Source organism: Pezoporus wallicus, unplaced genomic scaffold (assembly GCF_028554395.1).
Source record: "Pezoporus wallicus isolate ANWC-B61680 ecotype Strahan unplaced genomic scaffold, APGP_CSIRO_Pwel_v1 contig_3181, whole genome shotgun sequence".
NCBI classification, from domain to species: domain Eukaryota; kingdom Metazoa; phylum Chordata; class Aves; order Psittaciformes; family Psittacidae; genus Pezoporus; species Pezoporus wallicus.
The window spans coordinates 495542-520106 of record NW_026641700.1 but is presented as its reverse complement, the minus strand read 5'-3'; the positions used below and the strand labels follow the sequence as shown (position 1 = coordinate 520106).

The window sequence follows — 24565 nt, the reverse complement described above, 5'->3', positions numbered from 1 at the left end:
ATTCTGTTAAGTTTTCAAGCTGAACTAGTTCAAATTGCAATACACTCTCAGGATACCAGATTAAAGCACCTTCTGATTCACCATTGTGATCAGTAGCTTCTCTGATATATAGCTAGACACAGATTTAAAGATTTTAAAAGGAGCAAAGGGTCTTACTTAAACATTCTTTTCGGGAAGGAAAAATGCAAATGAATGAGTCATGGCTTCAATTAACATCAAGTGCACTGTAATGACCAGCTTCATTCTGTCTGATTCATCATTTAAAGCTACATGTACTACTCCAGAATTAATAACTAGGGATTCACTAGTGCAGTCATTCAACTTGCAGTGTTCCTGTGCTGGTTTAGGACATAAAAGCAGTCCACAACTGTTGTGACACACAAAGAGTCAGGGTTTATAAGCCGACAGAGCAGCACACTGCATCCCAAAGAGACCTGTTCAAAATTATGTGGCCATGCTAGATATTTGATGAAACTAGCCTTACTTTGAGCAAATAAGACTCTTTGTAAGATGCATACAACAATAAATGCCATAAATAAAGAGTATGATCTACATGGAGAAATGTTCTCATTTATGAAAAATAATATACAATTAATCAATACATCACTGATTCCCTTTTAGTAAGATTTTGGTATGGAGAGGCAAAGACTTTACATTGACACTATTATTACAGTGTTTCCTCTTAGCAATGAACTGATGGTTTTGGACTAACAGTTAATGAACTTCAAAATATCAAAAGCCTCAAGACCTCACTTTCTTAATTCCTGCATCAAGTCCAATGTTTCTGTGCAATTGAACCCTAACAAATCTTTCAAAAGAAAACATTGAATTCTGATTTAAAAAATTAGCAATTGCCAAGAATCCACCACTATTCTACACAAACTGTTTCCAATAATTAATTATCTTCTTTGTTAGAAAGGCATATCTTATTTCTCTGACTCTCAGTGTCCACCACCAAAAAACGGTGGACACTGCTACAAAATTATCTTTTCTGGATCTTTCCAGGTGTAAACACAGAGCTAAAGCAGGAAAAGCAATTGATGTTAAGAACTGGACAAAACAGATCTCCACAGAGCTTATACCTTTTATTTATACCCAACAGCTGAACCGAAGATTAAAGGTTTCTATCTCATTAGAGATTTGAATGTGAAATCAGTTACTCTAATATTTTTCATTCATTTTTTCTTCCTTAAGCAGCAAACCATAATGAAAAAACTCAGATTTGGTTTTATTTTTAACCAACAACTATTCACTAAAATGGGACAAAACTGAACACAGCACTTGAGTACCAAGGAAGTACTACCAAGTAAAAATTCACAGATCCTTAACAAGAAAAAGGCCTGATTCAGCAACGGGAAGATTTGAATGGATTTTGAGGATGTTACTGTCTTATGAGCTCAACCACAACACTAAGTAATGTAACATGTATTTATTGCAATAGTTTACAGAGCTATTCAGCCAAATTATCTGCCAACTTTAAATCCTAGCATAAACTGCAGGAAAGATATGCAAGCTTCCACCAGCAGATATCATAACCTATCTTCTGGAATCAAACAAAAATGAAAATGCTTCCAGGCACCACATTAACACTGGAAACAATCATCCTATCTTTTACTAGTCTTGAAATGCTTGAGCATTATTTGTCTGTCTGGATTTACACTCTGAGAAGCCAAAGACTTTCCTTAGAAGTAAAAAAAAAATGCATGGAGAAAGATGAAGTCTGAGAAAGAATGATCAACGGTGTACAAAAACTCACCAGTTCATTCTGGGCTGATGCTATAGTGTCAGGGAATGTACTGTAAAACTGCAAGGCTCACCTGCCCTTCACTGACCCTCTTCTTATTCCACGGCCAGCTAAAGGGTTCTTGTCATCTCTTCATTAACAACACTGACAATCAGCCTCTGCTTTGGCCAGGGTGTACGGGGTTGTGCTAAGGAAGAACTGCTATTTGGATCCAGGTGCCAAGTCAAGATAATTAAACAAACTATTGATTTTATCTCACAAAGTCACAGCATTTCTAACAGACTCTGTCACTTTTATTCAGCCAGTTTCTTCACAGATTTCTCAAGTATTAACATAACAGGAAGACAGCAAGTAGTCACAATGAAATTTACTTCTAAACCAAGCATTACTCCCCCTCAGCTCCTTCCCACTTTTCACTGTTATTTACCATACTAACATATAGAATCATAGAATAGTTCGGGTTGGAAAGGACCTTAAGGTCATCTAGTTCCAACCCCCCTGCCATGGGCAGGGACACCTCACACTAAACCCTGTCACCCAAGGCTTCGTCCAACCTGGCCTTGAACACTGCCAGGGATGGAGCATTCACAGCCTTCCTGGGCCACCCATTCCAGTGCCTCACCACCCTCACAGTAAAGAACTTCTTCGTTATATCTAACCTGAACTTCCCCTGTTTAAGTTTTAACCCGTTACCCCTTGTCCTGTCACTACAGTCCCTAATGAAGAGTCCCTCCCCAGTACCCCTATAGGCCCCTTCAGATACTGGAAGGCTGCTATGAGGTCTCCACGCTCCGACCCAGGTGTAGGACCTTGCATTTGGCATGGTTAAACTTCATGAGGGTGGTATAAGCCCACGTCACAAGTGTGTCAAGGTAGAATTCTGTAATCTGTTTAAAAAAAGAAAAACAAACTCAAACAGATCAATTCCTTTATTCCCTGCTAGAAAACATGAGGTGATGTGTGCAATACAAATATTCTTCTTTTTCTGAGAACAATAAAGGCAGTCTACCAAGGTTTCCATTGCTTTGCTGCAGAAGAGCTGTACCCCACTTTCTTCCACCTTTGGCACAGAAATTCCTATGCATCCTCAGCTTTACCAGCAGATGAGACATGGACAGCAAGACATTGTTTGTGGCTAAATCCTCCTAAGGTCTCTGCTGCTAGGCAACCTGACTTAAGCACAGTGTGAGTGAGGTTAGTCAAGTTTGTAGCTCAATGGGATATATTTTCTGTGAGCAAAATTTGGTAGCAGACTTGATCTCACTCTTGACTTCAGGTTTCCTCTTACTCTGTATCTCTCCCTCTCTGTACTTGATCAGTTGTTTATCAGCTTTGAAATACTGCAAGGATGAAGCACCTCCTGACACAGGCTGATGCTCAGCAACCACAGGAGAGGCTGGAGGCTGGTCATTGAAATGCACTTGAGCCCTGGCAACCTACTGAATGTTCTGCCATACTGAAAATAACAGTGCAAATCCTTGGCACATGCTGAGATAGGGCAGTCAAAATCTGTTAAGGGCAATTAGGATGGCTGTGATTGCTAAAAGACTACCCACCTCACACCATGTCACATCCAAGAGCAGACTAAAGAAAGCCACACAGAGCCACTGAAAAGCCTCTCTGCTTTTTCTTCAGCTCCCTCCATCTAGTGAACAGGGCCAAGTGCAAGGAATATGCATAGCACCACTGCCACAGCAGTAGAAGCAGAGAAACCGGGGCGTTACTGTTAGCAAATGACACACAACAAGTCATTTCACAGTAACTTCATGTTATGGGCCCAGGTTCACACCAGCTAACTTCAGGTCTTCCACTGAGGCATCTAATCCCTAGGCTTGCTCTGTACCTGTCCTTCAAGCGGGCAGTTCAGATTGTCTCTGGGGAGAACTAAGTTCTGCTGCTACTCCATATGTTTTAACTGAGTGCCTCTGATGAAGTGGGGGGAATAAGGAGCATGGACCCCTTTCTTGATAACTAATCAACTGATAGCACTGCAGGGTTCCACTATAGTTTGCTACAGCCTGACTCAGAGGTGACATAATGTCCCCTAACTCCTGCTAGCAGCAGTTGTTGTAGTGTCTGTTTGAACTGCTAGAATAGCTGAGGACCCTGAATTCTACTGTATTAAGAAAAAAAAAAAAACAACCCTATTTAAATAGCAGTTTCCAGTTTATATGTCTAATTTTCTAAAACACAGTTGTCCTGAAGATATGGATGTTTAGGAAAAATGGATTACCTGATAAAACCACCCAAACTCTTCTTTGGTTTGACACTGGATCTAGATATACATTAAGTAATGAATACACAACATATAAACATATTATGTGAGGCCAAATACTGTGTGGCAAAACTGATCAAGAAGGCGTTTGATCTAACTTAAAAATAATGAAAGCAGTGAACTGTGTCTATGCATTTTAAATAGGCTGAATGCATAATAATGTATTTTTCCCCATTATTTCTATATACAATACAGGTGAGTTGAGCACATTCAGAATACTCCAGGGTTTTTGGCCTGATTACACAGACCAGTTGCACATTGTGCTATGCTATGAATGTTATGCTTGAAGTTTTATTCAGATTTCTGTTTTTCCCCACTTTCAACAGAATTAGCTGTCATGTTCATGTTTGGGGATGAAATGCTTAGATAAAAAGCTAATAGCTGTCCTTACTATAAAGCTGCACCTGGTTGACTTTTACATAAGAAATGGTTCCTTAAAGACAATGGACAGAATGCCGTTGACAATGACAGTAGTTTGCAAAACAAGAGCAGGTGCAAGAAGTAACATACATGAAAGTCCCCCTGTTTTGGTGGCCGAAACTGTCACTGTTGCAGTTTGGGTACCCGAAATCTTTATAAAGTCAAACAAAACAATTTTAGCCTGTGACTGTATGCTATCTAAAATACATCGTTGCAGGACAGGGGTTTTTTTACTACCAGATGGCTGCTGCTCCAGTTGTCCTAGCCCAGATATGTGGTGACACCTAGTGGTCCTTTAGAGAATAAATACAGTACAAATCCTTACTAGTTAGCAATAAAGAAAAATCCCCTCAGATTCAAAAATTGTATTTTTCCCCTTCTGACGCTTTTTCTGCTAGGTGCAGTTAATAGTGTTTATAGATAACTGAATTCTAGTTATTTTTGTCTTTTTTTTTTTAATTAAGCTGGTATTTTCTAAGGCAGTGTTTCCACTGCTTTAGAAGTGCCAAAGGACTCAGCATGAGTCCTTTGAGAAAATCCACCTGGAAGAATTCCTTGACTGACAATCAATCACCACAGTAGTTAAGCAGAGGCTGTAAAATTTAAAAGGAACAGATAAGAGTGCAGCTCTGAATGTCTGGGGCTATGGTGTGATCTGTATTACACCTGATTTCTTCAGAGACCCCTTAAGCTAAATTCAGATCAAAATTTGGCCGTAAACTGTTATTTACCTATTAATGTGAGACAATGGCTACAAATAGCCTTTAAATGATAATTTAGTTTACTTCTATATTGAAAATATCTGACTGTGTTATAGAAACCAATGAATATTTATGAGATAACATTCAAAACACTACTTAAAAACCCACTTTCCACAGCATTTACTCCATCTTCATTTAGCACATATTTCTGTTCATTTGCAAAGCCATGCATGTAATGCATGTAATGCACTCAGGATAAGTAAATTGGAAAGAAAACATTAGAGCCTTAGTCACTGACTCAAAGTTGATCGAAAGAGGGAACACAACCAGAAAATCAACTGCCTTTAGGAAGAACTGATTCAGGAGACCAAAAACTCCTGCTTGAGTTTCAGTTGATCTTAGAGTTCCCACCACTGAGAAAGGCTTTTATTAGTTGACAAATAAGATAACTGGAGGTTTTACAGCGACCTGTTTGGTTAGAAAACACCACTCTCCAATATGGCATATTAAAATCCTAAAAAGGAGGCCTATACCACCTTTAAGGGGTCTCTGAGGCCATCTTTTGACCTGCTTTGATTTCCAGGAGGTACTCTTTCATGCTAAAGGAGCAGGCTGTTGCAGAAGACCCCATTTCATAGAATAAGAAAAGAATGATATGCTGAACTAGAACTGAAGAGATTTATTTTGAAGGAAGAAAATGGAAGATGATCAGAAAATGGTCTCATAGCTTGTGCTCATGTACTGTCAACTGTTTCACACAGAGATCAAAAGTGTACCTTAAGTGTTTCCCTGACATGTATCCACCAGTGTCCCTGACAACCCAGTGTGTTCAGTTCCTCATGAACAGGTCATTACTTATCACTTGCATGATATTCATTTTGGAGGTATTAACAATTCAAGTGTCTGCTCAGCTAGTGCCCTATACTCTTATTACCACATAAGGTTATTTTTCATTTTTTTGCCTCAGTGCAAGACCTGGTCATGATTTATTGGCTGTAGCAAAGCACAAAGCCATAATTTTCTTTTATTGAACTCACTCTGGGTAGCCATCACTCTGCAGAAATACAGATGGTCATCTTGTTCTTATTCTTACTGACAGGATGAATGCCACAACTCCGCTGACAAAGACAGCAAAGCAGTCATTTATAACAGTAAGAGGAGCATTCAATTTAATATCTCTGTAAATGCACACAGTTAAGTATTTTGGAGACAGCTTTTATAGGATCCTGCTCTACTAATAATTTAGGACTTCACAGCTATTAAGTCAAATTTGCATAGCTTGTATGCTGGCATCCAGGTACAATTTCTGGGCTTATAGCAAATGAAACAGAACTATACACAACTATACATGTAGCTGGCCCCCAGTTGAACTCTAATCATAGCTGGTTTTTTGTGTATTGAGATACTTCAGTTTAATAATTTGCCTATCTCTTCCCTTTTTCACACTTCAATTTTCAGGGATATCCACACTGCAGATTAAATTCTGGATCTGGATCAGAACCTAGGAGCTTGAGTGAGCAAATATATTGAACTAGTTCATTCTCAATGGAATTAAGGAGATAGTTTGCAGCTTCACTTACATCCTAGAAAATGTGGATTTAGGGAATTGCTGGGACCAGCATGATGCACAAAGCACACTTCTGTTCTGGGTCAAAAAGAGCGGCAGTGAATACTTCACAGCACCTAGCAGAGTGCCCAGAGACATGCCCTGTGATGACCAATGAGTTTGAGGAGAAAGAAAGTACAGTGTTGAATATTAAACAGAAAGGATCAGGTGGTTTTTAATAAGCGTTCTGCCTGATCCTGCCAAACGGCCCCCATACAGACCTTAACAGCTGAATCTGGAATGTGCTTCATTTCGTCAAAGAACTGGCTATTGCTACAGCAACAGGACTTCAAGAATAAGTCAAAGAAACAAAACACAGATGAAAGTCAAATCGAGGTATTAGAGTGTTTAACCGTTTAGAATGAGGGGAGCTTTACCTAGTGAATAGATTCAGAGCCAAAATACATCTAACATCTGCTAATGCCACATTTTAGTATTGCCTCTTCAATCAGAGTAAATTATATAGCTTAAGTGTTCATATCACAAATTAATCTATCTTGAATCAGATCTGCATATTAGCTGCTTGAAAAAGGCTTAATATAATCATCAATGTACAAAACATGAATACCATTTTTCATAACAATTAGGTAGTCATGTTGCCTTTTCTATCGATTTGTTTAGATGTTTATACATACATTAGAAGTTAGGGGTTAAATTTTATCCATACAACATCTCTCAATTATTGTATCAGCCTGTCTATAGTATCTTCTGCTTAAGGCACCAAACCTGTGCAAAGTAGAGGTGTTCAATATGCAGTATTACTGATTTCCTCCTTGAAAGGATTGGAAGTCTGTTACAGCAAGTGCATGGAAAGGAAGCGCATACAGCATCTGCCACTTTGGAAAAGGCTCAGTGAGAGGAACCAGCAGCACTGACCATCAGATCGTTTCTTACAAGCTGAGAGTAGGCCAGGAACTTGCTGTGCAAGGGCAATGGAGTCTTGCAAAGGAACTGCATTGTGATGAAACTACCCAAGTGTTATAATGCTCTTCAATAGCACAGTCTGACCGCCTCATTTGCTACAAAGACCCCAAAGTGACAAGGAGATAATTACTCTGACCTCTGCTGGTTGGAAGTTGATAGAGAGTTGATAGAACTCTCCTCATTTGCTGATGTGCTGTAAACCTTTGACTGGCTGCCAAAACTTAAGGTCACCTTATGAGATAATCCCAGCTAAGAAGTACAGGTTATATGCATCTTCCTGCCCTTCTGCTGGAGACAAGGGCATGATGCAGTTAGCTAAGAAAAGAAACACAAAAACTCCTGGGATATGAATAATGATCTTGAATAAGTTCCTGGATTTGCAAAATGGTGATAATACTATTAACTGTCATATTAAATTTATAAAATACTTCTGCCCTGCTGAAGTCTCTAAAAACCTGATTAGACCACCAAAAATTCCCTTATGTATTTCCTGCTGGGTTTAATCACCTATCCCTATCTTTTCAAGGATATTTTCCCTGAAGGGAAAAAAAAAAATGGCAGAAACTCTGCATTCAGAAACAAACAGTTACAGCTGCACTCAGGAAGGGTATAAGAGCTGGCTTGCAGTAAGAACTTTAAAGATACTGTAAAAGCTTTATTAATCCATGCCATTGACAGCTTTGAATGTCAAATTATCTGTGTTGCACTGAGCCATGAAACTATCCCACGAGGTACTAAGTCCACCTTGAGACAGCAGTGAAGCCAAAGCTTTGATCCTCAAGGCTGACTTGAGTAAATCATTATTTTCAAACTCTTTAATCCCTCATTCATCCACAACACATAATTTTAGTAATGCATTTGACTTAAATTTCTTACTACTTCAGAATTCAATACAACTTCTCCTGCAAATAAAGTCAGAACTCCCAGAGGCTCCAGAGAACAGAACTAGTCCTGCTCTACTTCAGTTCTCCATTGAACTGATGACAGAACCAGGATGTCATCAGGAACCATAATTTTACCTTTCTTCGATGCATTTTTTCCCCTCTTCTACTGTATTTCAGTGTATTCAGTAGTTCAGTGTATTTTTTCTGGAGACAATGAGAACAAGGACTGGAAGTCTGGAGAGCCTAAGTTTCAGTTCTTGCTCCCACACCAGTTCATGAGATGACTGCTAGAAAATGACCACAGACACCATATTTGATACCAGACAGCGTTTTACATCAGTTCTGATATACTAACTTCATGATTTGGACTTTATCCATGTTGCTAAATAAAGCTCAAGACCCTGAGTGGCATTGCCTAGCCACTCTACATAATGTTTTGCCCAAGGTTTCCCTTTTGTCCCCTATAGTCACCTCATAGCTTGAGTGCATAAACACTATTTCATTGCATATTATTCTCAGTTCAGAGCATTTCGAATAATGTGATTGCTGTGTCACAGCTTACCAAAATGACATTTTATCAGCATGAAATTGAGGCTATATGTTGAACACTCTGCGGTGTTGCAGAAGCCTTGAAGGTGTAAAGCGTCCTAGGATGTTGATTAATGGTGGGGAAAACAAACCTGGTATTGACAACACAAAGCAGTGACAGGCTGTAAAGCAAGTATTAAGCATAAGGGCCAATCAGCATCCCAAGGAGTTTATTCCCTGGCCTGAGTCTCTTTTGCGTTATAGACACATCCATGGAGCCCTACATCCTACACCTGCCCGAGTCCATACTGTGTCTCCACCCTCTACAGACGCTAAAGGGCTATCTCCAGCTGCTCCTTCCTGTAGACATACCTCTTCTGCAGCCAAATGCAAAGTCAGTTCTTGCCTGTAATGCAGTGATAATAACATTTATGCAATTACCTTCTGTAAAGCTCGCCTTATCAATGCCAATACACCATGCACTGTATTGAAAAACATATCTTTTTTGTGAATACATATCCTGAATAAAGAGTAAACAAAGAGATATTTTATATCACTGCAATTGTAAACTATACCTGTGGTTTAGGCAGTCATTTGCCAAGCACTGTAAAACACATTCAGTTCTGAAACTGCCCCATCTATGAGCTGTTAGATCAAAATCAAAGGCTAAAGTGAGCTCCTTACAGCAAAAACAATCAGTGCCTGAGTATTGCCATAGTATTCTGCTCTCTGCAACTTGTGGAAGGACAGGTTGAAGAAGGAACAAGGGATGCTCAGCTGCAGAATTCCCCCCACAGACACTGCTTACGGAAAGTATTACAAGCAAAGCTGAAAGGAGCTGTACATTGGCTGATAGAAATCTTGCATACTTCTTGCTTGGCTGATCTAAATGGCTGTTTATGTTCATGGTGCTACTGTAACTCAAACATCATTCCAGTTGAAGGAAGCTTATATTATGTGACATGCAGTGTCCTGGAAGAAAACCTGTCACTACTGTCTGAAGCTTACATTGCTATCAGCAGTCAGTGAATCTAAGTGAACTTGACAATTGTCTTTTGAAAACAAATATCTTACTGCTTAGAAAAACATCACATGCTTAGTGTTGAAAGGGATTCATAAAACAATCCCTCGTTTTGCCTGCTCTGCTCTTGTGCACTCTTTAAGTCTTCAAAAAATTTCTTTGCTGGAAAGAGTGACCTGAACTGTGGATGACCTATTTCTGTTTACCAGAGGTATATACTGCACATATATGCCAGTGAACTTGTTTTCTAAATAGGATTTAAAAAAATCACAATAAACTAAATAATTCAGGTTTTTATTCTCACTTTAAGGGAAAATAGATAAAAAAGGGCAAGAAAACGAAAAAAAGAGTCAACTTTACCAACACAAAGCATCTTTATTCATCAGTGAACGCTGTTTCCATTTAGCACTGTACACACTGCAAGGGCAACAAGTTCACTCAGACTAAGCAAGGGAAAGCAGGGAAAGTGTGCTTCTACCTACCACCCTGGAAAAAACATGAATGCTGGTCCTCTGGGTTATGTCCAGCAAATATCATCCCCTTACAACAAACTTGTTTACATAAGCTGCAAATATGACAGTTCTCCCACCACCACCACTGAATAAGCATCCACAACTGAGGGAAACAGCAGACATCCTCCCATGCACGAAGTTCTCAATAAGCAGTTTGCTGTGCTTGTTTTTAGGTGCTCTTGGTGCTGTGTATCTCCCCATCTGCTTGGGACAAGAATCTACCTTCTACCATAAGAAACACTTGGGAATAATAAGAACCACATTTTCACTGGCTGCCTGTCAGCTGGCCCTTCTGTCACTAACTTCTCCTGGAGAGAATGCAGAAATCGGTGCTAATAACAATTCTAACAATGTTTGCAGATCTTCATGCTTAGACATCTGTAGCTTAGCAGCATCGTGCAAATTAGCTTTGCAACAGAGGGTTAACAATATGACCTCTGTATCACATTTGCTTGGTTAACAAACTGAGGGCTAAGGAGGAGACAAGAATCAGAGCATTCCAGAAGTTTGATATGATGAATTTCCATATCAGTGTTATTGAAAAGATAGAAACAGAAAGGAAAAGAAAATGCAGTGAAACTGTCATCTCACAGTTAAAATGAGCCATAAAATAATCGCTAATGAAGAAATTCACATACTATGAATGCAGAATTAGCAACTGTAATTCTCATAAGAGAATCAATTAAGATCAGCATAATGGTAGCAATTTATAAGTTTATATGACAGAAAATTATCTTCAACAGTTCATTAATCTTAAAAATAATGTATTGTTAATATTACTTTAGAAAACTTTCTTGAAATGTTTGTAGGTATATATTTTTGTGCTATCTGGGTATTTATAATTCTTTATAGCTATTGAATATGAGCACTTTGCAACTTCCAAAGGAAGTTCATTGCTTTTCACTTACTTTTCTTCAAGGAAGGGAGAATAGAAAGTTAATGAAAAATATTCAAAATATTCTGCTTTGTCTGTAGCTCTGCATATTCACTGTAGAGTTAAACATGATGCTTAGTCTTCCTGGTGTATTAATGTCAATCAAAAGCTTCTCTATTTTACAAGAAAAAATAAGAAACACACTGTTGAATCCAACTGAATCCAATTGACAGAAATAAATGTGTCTCTAGATTCTATTTCCACTTACAAACGAGAGCAAGGAGCAAGCTGAATGTGACTCAGAAATTACAGAGGTACCTACCTGTTAAGACATGGCAAAAGCTTCATCTTACTGCATGAAAGGGACACTTATGCAGAATAGGCCACTGCCATCCAAAACAATGCTTTGGAACTGCAGTCAACTACAGAATTTTGGGAAAACAGAGAAATTGTATAAGCCAGTTTATTAGGAAAGGCAAAGAATGGATCTTTACAATTATCATACTAGCCAGGCAAGCTACAGAGTCACAGCCGTATAAAGCCCAATTGTAGCTACGTGTTGAATAGACAGAACTGAACACTGGTGAGATATTTTTTCTGCTATTGCATAAATGTCGGTAACATCAACAATACTTATTGAGGAGGACTGAAGGAGCAAGACTGAAGACCAACCAGAACAGACAGATTCCATCTCAGGGAGAATAAGATGGAAAGAAGGGACAAGATTTCATAATGAAATGTGTGAGCATGGGCAGCAGAGGAAGAAATTTTATACAACTTCTCTTAATTTCCTTATAATCTCATTATCCCTATTTCCCATACAATTTTGCCTATTTGAAATATCCTCTACTCCCAGTCTTTGTCCTTTGCCATTCTTTCTCCTAACAAATGCTTTACTCTTTTAAAATCCTCAGAATCCCACCTGAGCTAAGAAATTAAACACAAGCCTTTCTTCTTGGAGAAGAAAGGACAAGTGGGAAGCCAAAGACAGGGAACCATTTTAAATAATGGAAAAATGCTGGTCATAGAATCAGAAAGTGGATGAGCATGTCCCTCACCTAAAAATTCATGCACTTCCCAGCCACCTCTTCAGTTCAGATTGCCTCTTATGTCTGCTCTTCCCATCTAATAAATTATAGATGGAAAGAGGTTATCATCATCTATCTACAAAAGGTTATCATCATCACTCCCATGATCCTTCTCAAATCTTCAGTAGCTTCTGGAGTCTTTGTAGTATGCTGCTTAGAAAAAAATGTACTACATCATGTTACTTGGGCAATCAGAAAGATAGGGTGAATAGGGACATTCTGCACATTTATATTTGGTCAGCTGAAGCTAAAAAATAGTACATGCAGAAATGCAAAACAAAAACCCCAAAACCAAACACAACCCCTTTTCAAACAGTGACTTGTGAATTTTAAATCACTACAGAAAGAATATGGATATAAGTTTTCTCCACTGACTTGAATAGATAGATATATAAATTGCACTATTCTTTCAGAACCACACCATAAATAAAATCAGGCTCACAGATGCATTGACAGCCTTATTCAGAATCAATAAGTAATTTAGTAATAATGCATTCTGAGGTATGTGAGATTTATAATAAGCAGTGTACAGAAAGAGGGTAATATCCTTTTAAGCAGTCTGTAAGCTCTTTAATGATCTTTGCTCATGTTTTGTGTCCAGAAGGCTCATAAGAGCAGCTGCATGCAAAAGGAACTAGACTTTACCTGCTATGTACGATTAATAAATACATGTTTTGGTTATTTTTTTAAATATCTTACTGTAATTATGCCTTTAGGCAAAAGACTGTTCTATGTGTATGTCCTGAGTTCAGTGCCGGCTGAGCTGGTTCACTGTACCAGCTACTAAGAAGGAGAAAAATGGCTGCTACTGCTGAACCCAGGACACTGTATAAGTCCTTATCAGGCTTTGGTACAGAGTCAACAATATCACGTTAATATAACAGAATATATGTGATATAATTATTAATATATAAATGAAATATTGCTGTGTTCCAGATGCCTGTGTTTCCTTCAAGCTGCTCATGTTTGTTTGCAAAGGGTATTCCTGAGGCTGCTCTAAACTACAATCTCAATTTTCATCTCTTGCACCTTGACCCCTCATAAACCCTTGAATCTTGAGCAGACCACAGAATTCCACAATCTGAGAAGGGTGATCATTTGTAATTAGAAGACATCTCAATATAAATTGGGCTTTTTGCTTAATGATAGCATAGTATAGAATCGTTCCATACATCACACAAGTGCAAACAAGTACAAGTATAGTGTCATCCTTCAACTACAGAAGAATGGTATAATGGAAGATGGCCAAATCTCTGTTTCTACCCATCTAATTTTGTTGCTAGATGGGTAGAAACAAAATATGGCATCCTTTTACACACAGGAGATACATGTTCCGGTATTCCATAGTCTACACTAGAAATGTATCAGTAAATATGAGATTTGTAGTGTACAGATTGCATTTAGACAAGCAGATATAGAAGCAAAGTAAAGGTGGGGTTTTAATGGGGTTTGTGGCATCTTGGAATTACATTCTATGTACTGTGTGTTTGAACTTGAAACTTCTAATGTAGTATTAGCATACTTTTTGTTTCAAAGCAAGAGCTGACCTGTAACTGATAACATTCAGGAGGCATTGCAATACGCACAGATAAAACTTATATAAGTATAATAAAGTGTCTAAGATTCTTATGCATACATACTTGATGTGAGTGCTGTAGAAAAGACACATATGGTTAAGAGAATAAATTCTTTCAAATGCCATAGATCCTTATATTAGAATGAAAATATTGCATGCTGCCTGTACAATATACTAACTTCATACTATTTTACATATGCACAAATATTTCATCACTTTCTTAATTTAAAAGGTTTCTGCCTTTTCATATTTCCCAGTTATTAAAGCGAATCAGCTAATGAAAGGTTACACACTGCCAGCACTTTTCACATAGGACCAAGGACTGTGCCCTTTACCTCATTAAGCATCAATATTATTTGGATGTGTGTGGCAAAAAAATAGCAGTAATTTGGACTAGATTTGAGTGAAAGGTCCTTTGTACAAGCCAAGATGTTTCTGTGGTGCATCCTGGCAGTAAATCCCAGTCTGACTATAGATGAATGACACACTTACTTTGCCCTCTCTTTTCTTATGGAAGGTAGTTGATGCAGTTCAAATTCTAGCCCTGGGCTGGTACCGATGTCTGACCAACAGAGTAAAACATATTATTCTCTACCTCTTCCAAGGAAGAAGCAGCCAGCCTCATGGAAACATCACACAGATTCCATCCACACACCACAACTACAACAGCAAAATCTTGCAGGGGTGTGCTGACAGCACCAAAGCACACACACAGTTTTAAGCATGTAAACTAATGAGACCTATTCACAGTACTCTGCTACATGAAATACTACAAAGGTATTCAGACCATATCGAAAAATTCTTCAAACCATCTCATCAGCATGCACAGAGACACTAACATAAGCTCCAGCTAAATTCATCCTTTAGTATTTTACTTACAATTTCCACAAAACTGATAGTTTTACTAGCACATTTTTTTTCATCAGTAAATAGACTGACACGGTATCAGTCTCCTATGAGCTATCAAAGAATAACAAGCTCTATTTCTTCTGGCATGGGCTATCTTCTAAATGTCTCTGGCTATTGTATGCAACAGCAACACACACAAAGCACATCTTCATTAGATCCCAAACTATGAACCAAAGCTGCATTTAGGATCACAGAAAAAAATCCAGCTGCTTCAGAAGCAGAAGATACATTGCCATGGTAGGAAATACAATGCAGACAATGCTGAGAGATGGAGAAAAAGAAGTCAGTGGGGTTAAATTAAAAGTTCAGTCCAAATGCTTAGCGGTATGAATGCAGTTGTCAGACAAAGAGCACAGTTCCCAGTACTGTCAGTCATTTACCGCTGAAAACTACAAAGTTGCTTTTTGAACTGGTCAGAGCCCAGGAGACTTCACATGAAATGAAAAGCAGAAAGAAGAAATGCCAAGGAGGCAGCGAACTGTTTAAAGATCTTTCTGTTTCAAAAAGAGAAAGAGAGGGGGAGAGAAAGCAAGAGAGACAGATTGAGAAAGATCTTTTAAAATAAAAAAAGGCCAGAAAATAAATACTATTTTAAATAATTTCTTATGTGCAAACATTCCAATTGGTCTTGAGCACAAGGTAATCTCCTAAGTACTGCCAAACAGAGCTCACAGTGAGAGCATTTCCCAAGTTTTATTGCAATTCCTTAAATTTTATGGAGACAGTTAAAACAGATGTGAAGCAAAGAAGGTATTCTCTTAGTCTTTTATGACAGGTATCACAAATCGTTTCATTCTAAAGTAATAGCGTTACCTATTTCCTACTGTATACAGTAATGATGCCTAGGAAATAGTTACTTCAGTAATGTCAATTGTAAACCAGGATTCTTTATATTTTATATCTGAATCAGTCTCCAAAGATATTGCCAGCATTACATCCCTGACATTTTCTTGGCCATGTAGAAACTTAGTGATAGGTAGGCATATCAGGCTGCTGTATCTCTAGAATTATTGCAAAAGACTTAGCAGGAAGTAGGGGGGGAAGGGAAACAAATTGTAAGGGGGAAAAAACCTATTTAATCCAGAAATATATGCAGAGAGATAGCTCAGGATTTGGAGGAATGATATAAGATTTATTCCTTCTCTTATATTTAGCTATTCATTAGAGAGAAAAATGTTTCTAGAATATTTTTACAGAACATAAAATCAAAGTAGAGGTGCATAGCAAATCCAAACAAAAGGAGAAAGCATTTGCTACTCAGATCTCTATCTCTGTGAGGAAGAGAAACTCTGTTCCAGGGTGTGTGTGCCAGATGAATGTTAATCTTCACTTTGTTAAGATATCTGGCCAAGTTTTCTTACAGGTGCCCCAAATAATAAGATGCTAATTTGCAGACACAGCACCGTACACAGGCATTCAGGCTAGGATTTCCAGAAGGTCAAACAAGGAAGATGCCAACTGCTGAACCTCAGCAAGAAGCGGATGCTTAACTCATCTAGGTGTCTTGCCAGATCCAGTCTGGGGACACAGGTAACCCTGAATGCTGGTATTTCGGTTATGTATGACAATAGAACATTAGAAAGGGCATGTTTGAAAAGGTGGTTGTAGAATTCATCATTAGCCTTTCCAAGTTTTCCATTATTCCTTCTACAATCATTCAACAGCTAGCTATATTCTAATTAGCTATAAAAAAATGCATCAGTCTTCACGAGGATATTTTATTTAGAAATTGAAACCTGTATCTTGTTTCACTTTAGAAAGCTTTTCACATCAAAACTTTTTAGACAGCTTTTCACATCAAAACCAGAGTAAATCTCAATTGTAGCAGCAATATTGATTCTGGGACACAAGAATGGAAAGAAAAGCTGTATCATGCTGGATCTATGCCGTATCATCAACTCTACCACTGGCCAGTACCACTCTGCCTACAGCAGAGTGGGAAGAAAATAAACATTTACCTACAATACTGTCCCAGCTTCCTGCAGTTTATTGAGGTAGAAGTAAGAGCTTTCAGTTAAACAGACTTCCTTGGATTTTCTTCCATGAATCTGTCAACTGCTCCATAAAACCATAAAAATTTTCAGCATCTTGCGGTGATGACTTTCTTGACTGACCACACATTACACACACAAGTTCCTCTTTTTGCTGTGAAACTAACACTTTCTAATTTCATTTGAGGTCTCCTATGTTTTACACTGGAAAGAACAATGAACTCTACTCACCTTATTTATGTCAGGCTTTATGGACTTCTAGCATGTTGTCCCTTAGTTAACTTTTCTCCAGGCTAAACAGCATTATCATCCTTAAGTTTTTCATATTATGGAAATTTTTGAATACACATGATTATCTTTGTTATTCATCTCTCTAACTTTTTAATTTATTTTACATTTTATTTGGGATGGAGGAACCAGAACTGTTTAAAGCTTTCAAGATCCAAGCCTAATGTGGATTTATACAGTGGTATAATAACATTTTCTCAAAATTGCAATGACAGCTTGCTTCCATCATATAATAAAAATATAGAGATAAAGCATCAGGACTTAGAATTCAGTATCTTTAAGTGGATTTAGACACTATTTTAAAATATCCTTGCTGTCCTAAGGGCAATCTTATTTTCATATATATCTAAGAGAACCTACGAACCAGTACAATCCAATAACTGAGACTGACCTGCAATACTTCCTGTTCTATTCATAAGGTGACAGTCACAGTCACCATATGGTAGCTGCTAGTAATTCTGTCAATTTTTTAAGTGATGAGATAACACAGTGATCAGCACATTAGAAGAACACATATAAAATCAGGTAGAAGACTCTAATAACTTAACGTATTCTTTCCCTGTCCAGTGCTCAGGTGAAACATGGGAGTGATACGAACAACTGTTTCTCCGAGTTAATCAACTTGATCCAAGTTTACAAGGTCCACCAATAAATTCCCCTTGCATTGAAGCCCTGCACCAGACAGGTGGCAAAAAAAAAAAAAGTTCTCAGTTTGGTTCTTTCAGATACTTGCATAGCAGAAACAAATGTTATATGACTGTGATAGGCTGTGCTCCATAGCAGTCCAGGCTTACAGCGAAGTGGGTAATGCTTCATGCTGAGGTTGTTTGGCTGTGAACCCGATGGCATGACAACCTGATGAAAGCTGTTATACCTCCTCTTTCAAGTCTGGTGGCAGAAAACTACATCTTCTTCCTTGAATGTTGTAAAAGTGTTATCAGGTTGAATGGGATATTCCATTACATAAGCAAAAGATGTGCATCTTCTCTTCCCTGGATCCCTTCCTCACAGCAGTGTCTGCTGAATTGTGGGTTGACTGGTCTCTTCAGACTGAAATGGGGACACGACTGTTGTTCCCTCCTCTTTAACATCATCCTTTAGTTATCAAACCTTCAGCAAACTGCAGCAGGAATAACCAAGGGACTTAAAGCTTTATGCTGCAGGGAAAAGAAAGTTGCACTAACATATACATACATATGGTGTTCACACATTTATAACAGGCTGCCAACTGGTCTGCAAGAAGTTACACCAGACCATGATGTTCCAGGTTGCAAGGTCAGCCAACAAATATCCTGGGAACTACTCCTTAACACTGCAGAAAATCAAAGGGAAAATTAACTAGCTTTTTTCAGCTCCTATGAGCTGTTCAAAACCATTTTATGTTGGGACATAAATCATTCCTCCTGTAAAGAACATCTATGGTGCCAATTTCCTACCAACACTATACAAACTGAGACAAGAAGCAAGTACCTGGAACTAGACATATATTACTTGGCTGAGCAGACTACATGCAATAAAATTGAACTGATTCCTAAGAGTGTTTTAGTTATTCTATATACTTCCTTTAACCACTTCACAGTCTTTCTTCCAATAATTTAATATAAATTCAGAGGTTTATAGGACTTAAAAAAGAAAAGCTAAGATTAAGATTAGCAGTAGGAGAATATTTTCTAGGGAAAGGAATGTCAGGCTATACAGCAGGATGTTTTTACTCAGATATCTAACAAATAAGGACTTATTTTTGGATAAAGTATTGTACTGGAACTGAAAATACTTACGGTCAATCGGTCAGCTTCTGCCTGACATAAGCCTACTCAGTAAATGACTTTTTTTCAGTTCTTGCCAGTGAGGACAATAATAGTTAATTTTTGTCAGTTGTGCTTATTTAGACAAGAAGCCTTTTGAGGCAGAGACTCTACCCTCATGTATGTAAAGCACCTATTGCCAAAGAACTCTGATCATTTCTGTTGCTGTAGTAGGAGTAATTGTAAGTATTATTTCCTCCAGGTATTCCCCTGTGCTTTTAAAGTAAACCCCTGGACCTACAGGATGCTATGTAGTCGCTACTAGAGGCAGGGTAAAACTGTATAAAAAAAGATGCCCTGAGGTAATACAAGTATGAAGAAATTTTTGCCTTCACATTGTGTATGACTGGAACAGGTCTTGGAAAGATATTCAATTCATTTAAGCATAGAATTATCCCTAATTAACCATCAACTTTGTGCTAAAAAATACCACCTATTTAATAAAATTATTCTGTAAATAACTGTAAGAACTGTTGTGGCTAAGACAATAAGATTCAGGCTAAGACAGCAGAGAAAGACTCTCTTTGAATGATGATTATTGTATGAAGACATGATATGCAAAGGTATCACAGTTACATGGGACTTATCTCTATACATTAAAAAGAATGAAAGGAAGTCCTAAAAATTTACCCTCTTTTAAAGTGCAGTCCTTGCCCTATAATATTTGCACTTTCTAAATTACAATCAGCCAATGTTCTTTTTTGATCCTAAATAAAATTCAAGAAAATCTTATTCTGAACAGTAACTATTATGAAATAACAGTTCATAAATCATACATAAAATTATGATTCTTGCCAATCAATGCAATACAGGAGTGAAAACTGCTCAAGAGACTGACCTATTACTGTCTTCTATATGTAGAAAATCAAATAAATGAGATAAAGTATCTCCAACAAAAGACTGAAAACAAAAGGGAAAATGGATTCTTAAAATACATCAGCATGATTTTAGGTATGAGTCAGCTGCCTTTTCTTCTTTTTTTTTTTTTTTTTTAGGTAGCATAAAATCCTGTCACCTATATTTAGAGTGCTCAGAAAATGGCCTGTATAGATATTCTCTTGTCATCAGCACATACATGCAGGGCTCTGGCAACATCAGTCAAAACTTCAAGAGAAAACAGAAAGATGAAGTAAGATGGAAAATAAAAGATAGAAAACTATTTTTAAAAATGTTTATTATGTGGAATGATTTAATAATGTCAATGATTTGCAAGAGTTTCATGAGCATTTGTACAGAAGAATCATGGTATTTTGGCCAGCATCCAGAGGACTGAAATTAAAATGCACCTGATAAGTTGTCAGCAAATTTGTTCATCAAGCATAGGATATTATAATTGACAACTGACTTTTATAGCTTTATATTTAATGATCTTTAGTTCTCCTGAATTCATTTCAGAAGCCTAGTATAAACTATACTCATAGAAAATATTTTCCTTGTGAATTATCACTAGCTGATCCCAAAATCTGGATCTGGAGATTTCCGTCCCATTGCTTCAGCTGCTTTTCAACTTCTGTGATTGACTATTTCACTGGAATTTATATAAGCTATGAATTGGATCTAAAAAGCATAAGGTCGTACCATATTTTCTGAAACTATTCCTTAAATAACCCTTCACTAGGATATTCTATGTGATGTGAGCTTATGATACTATTTTAGATTGTAAGTTGTGAACTGAACTTCAGCGTTCAAGCACTGCTTCTATATCCTATTATAAGCAATGTTTGGAATAAGAACAAAATTATGGCCTGTCACTACAAAATGACACTGTGTTATCAAGTAATATCTGGCAAGATGAAGCAGTTGATTGGGGCTCTACTTTTGATATTCACCCAAAGTGAAGAAAATCATATCTGCTCTGACTGGTTGAAAATTGTTTTGAGCAATTTATCAGACTATTGATGCCAAAGTTAGCATTGTGAAGTACAGACCGAGACGGAAATTTTGGTCTGGGAGACAAACTTTAATTTCAATATTAAGAAAATATAATATTAACACACATTGTTATAACTCAGACAGCTGTCAAATTAATTGTGCCCATGAAAGGAGCTTTGAGAGACATTAAAGTGCCAAGACTCTTTGCTAATTACTTCACTGGTTGATGATGCACCAAGTATGCTTAGCAATGAAGGCATCTATTATGGAAAGCTCTAACTTGGTGTAAACTAATGCTGTTTGTTTCATTTGAATGGCCCTCTCACTGGAAACAGTTGACATACACAATCAAAACTTGCCATCAGCGAAGTTGCTTCACCTGTGACTTATCCAGCTGACCAGACCTTTCTGTTAGTATTTTATATATTTTTAAAAGAAAATAGTGCAATACTCTCTGTGCAAACAAAGCACCACTACAAATAGTGACCTGATAATCAACAGAACAAAAGAATATGTAGAATCGCACACACGCTCCTGCCCAAAGCTGGTCAGATCTGTGAGGTTAGATTGGTCCACTTGCATCAGACATATAACCCAACGGTATTTTGGATAAAATTCTGGTCAACATAAATACGCAAATTTACATCAGTTGGAGGCTGGGTTAATTTCTATCACTAGTGAAAAATGAGATGACATGAAATAGGTTAAAAATAATATTACACCAAATGAGGTGTTCTCATTCTCATGTTTTGCCTTTCACACTTTCACTGGAAACATCTCAGAAATTAACAGCTATAGATAGAAGCATAAACAATCAGAACATAGTCAGTACACAGAGAAATCTATTACACTCAATGCCTCCTATTTTTGAGATACACTTTTAAGTTTGACATCTTACAATATCCACCAGTGCATTCTTTTATTTCATGGCTAGAATGAGAACCAGTTCCTCCACGCTTGAATCAACTTCTTAGAAACTATTTTAGAGCATAAATTACAACACACCTTTTCTTCACATTAGCCAAAAATGTCTTTTAATTTTTATTAAGATTAAACAGTACTTATCCAACCTGGAAGTCAATGGAGTTCCATCCAATCTGTCGATCATATGAGATCTATAAACTTTACTTGCTCTAATTTCAATTTCTGATCTATAAAATGCTGTCTTAATGAATTCTTACTGATTGCCAACAATGGGTTTTTATTAAAGGAGTTTATTTTCAGTGTGCCTTTAATTGTCAGTGGTCTCATACACTGCAGGGACATTGAGCACTCTGAAATCCCCAGTTGCTTTTTTCTTTCTAGGCCAGTCCTGTAGTGAGGTTCTAAGGAAAAGCTGAGAGTAATTTAAAAGAGAGAACATTTTTCTCTGTTGTTCAGGCTTTGATTTTTGTCTGCTCAGCAGAATTACTAATATGGCTTGATTCACATATGTTTTGAGGAGTTAAAAAATCAGAGTTCAGAGTCCAGACACAAAATATTAAACTATTTGTATTGAACTCTTTCTGTAGACACCAGGCACAGAAGCACTGCAGGGCATTTTGTTCTCAACAGTTTTTAGAACCTGTTTATAGATATATGTCTATATATGTATTTCAAAATATCTAATGCTTTCTGGTGTTTCACTGATTTCAAATTTCACAGGGGACTATCTTTTTTTTTTTTCCAAAATAGTATATTATAGATAGATGGATCTGTGTAAGTACTGCAAGAGGACAACAGGGGCTTTCATGAGAATTTAGTTGAAGCTAATCTTCAGTCTTATACCCCAGGTCTCTAACTGTCCTATGTGCTACACATCACTATACAAAGGGATACTAAGGGACAATTGATGAATCATCACCAGATCTAGAGGATCTGCTAATGCTTGTATTCCTTTCTTTTTGTAGAGGGAACAGGTGTCACTTATTGACCTGCCGAAGATTTATAAAGCACCACCTCAAACTAGAGCAGGAATTTATTTTTTCCTTTCCTGCCCACTATTTGGCCTAACACTGAACATTGGACTTGACTCAAAACTTTAAAATAGACAACTACTTTTAGCAACAAAGAATTCTCAAATCACTAGGTTCTGAGTAGATTATAGACTAGTAATCAGAATCAAAAGGAAGAAACCAATGATTTCCTACTCTGCACTACTTTCCAGTTTAAATCTGCAGTCAAATACAGTTAATTTATCAGAGCATGCTGGGCTGTGCAGGTGAAGCAAAATGCCATCAACTATAGACTTTGTAGACAGAGTCATAGCTAAGAAATCTTAGAAAAATAGTGTCTGAGAAGCAGCAGAAAAATCAAGCAATGGGGATTGGATTTCTTTTCTATAGGACAGATGCTGAAGAAAAGTGGCACAGGAGAAACATGCAATTACAAACCATGCACTTTGCATAACAAAGTCCTATATTTTTCTTAGAGTGAGGATGTCAGTCAAAGCTCATTCACCAGTAACATATGATAAGTCAACTGTATAACTTTATCTCTTATGTAAATAGAGGTAATATAGGTAAGAATATACCTTATTTGTTTTCCTCTGATCAAAATCACCAGAAGATGTAGATGTATTAGCAAAATAAGACACGAGAAGGATTATTTTCAGTTTGTAAGACCTCCCTTCCATCTCCCATACCTGCAAGGATCCAGGATGGGCAGGAATTTGTGAAACAGAAGAACTCTAGTGTCACTGTCAACTCTTCTCTGTCCCCTCCAGTTCTTCTATCATGTGGGCAACCCTTTGCAATCCTGCTGCCTTTTCAGTACAGCCAGCTTCCTGCCAGAAGAGCTCCAGGGCCAAAGCCAGGACTTCTGCCTGAATACAATAAAGAACAACATGAAAAGTTTAATCCTGTAGTCTGAGATAGTTCATAGGGGGAAATATCCATTGTTCTCACTGACAGAAGAGCTAGCTCTCAGTGCCTCAGACTGAACCAACTTGTTTACTCTGAAACAAATTTTGAGAATAATTCACTTCAGGAGCTACTCTGCCTGTGTAATACCAACAAGTCCACATAGATTTGGCTTCCTCCATCCTCATATGAAGGACATGAAACACAAATTCTTTGGGCCACATTACAAACTAAGAACTGCAATGGCTGTCACACAGCCCTTATGCTGTTTCATGAAATCTGAAATGGGAGAAAAATCAGGATGTTTCCTGGAATCCAGAAGAGACAAAGTCCAAGAGTCCTGCAGGATGGGCTAATCCTGAGAAGAGCATGCTCACGGTACTCTGTACAGTATGGTAGGCCTTCTAAAATGCTGAAGGAACGCCGGTTTTTGGAAAAGACTTGGTATGTACACAATTCCCTGAAAGGCCAGGGCAGACAGTACTCTCTTGGCCACTACCTGCATCTGCCAAAGCCTCTCACAGTGCTCACATAACTCACAACACATCAGTAACCGAGGTAGCATCTGGTTGCAATACACAAACAGGATTTAGGAAGCGAAAAAGACTATCTGGATGATCCCCATAATCATTATGCATCTCTGCAAGTTCAGACAGGCACAGTATGACCTAGAGACATTAACTTTGTGCCAGCTGTTCTCTCATTCC

At 37.7% G+C, this 24565-nt stretch overlaps 1 long non-coding RNA gene across 1 annotated transcript in view; it reads right to left on the bottom strand.

The window, feature by feature from the left end:
- Positions 1 to 24565, bottom strand: part of LOC130607617 (uncharacterized) — a 63945-nt gene that overhangs the window by 26563 nt on the left and 12817 nt on the right. Inside the window, exon 2 of the long non-coding RNA XR_008974292.1 lies at positions 11812 to 11911. This is a non-coding gene — a long non-coding RNA (uncharacterized LOC130607617). The remainder of the gene's footprint in view (positions 1 to 11811; positions 11912 to 24565) is intronic.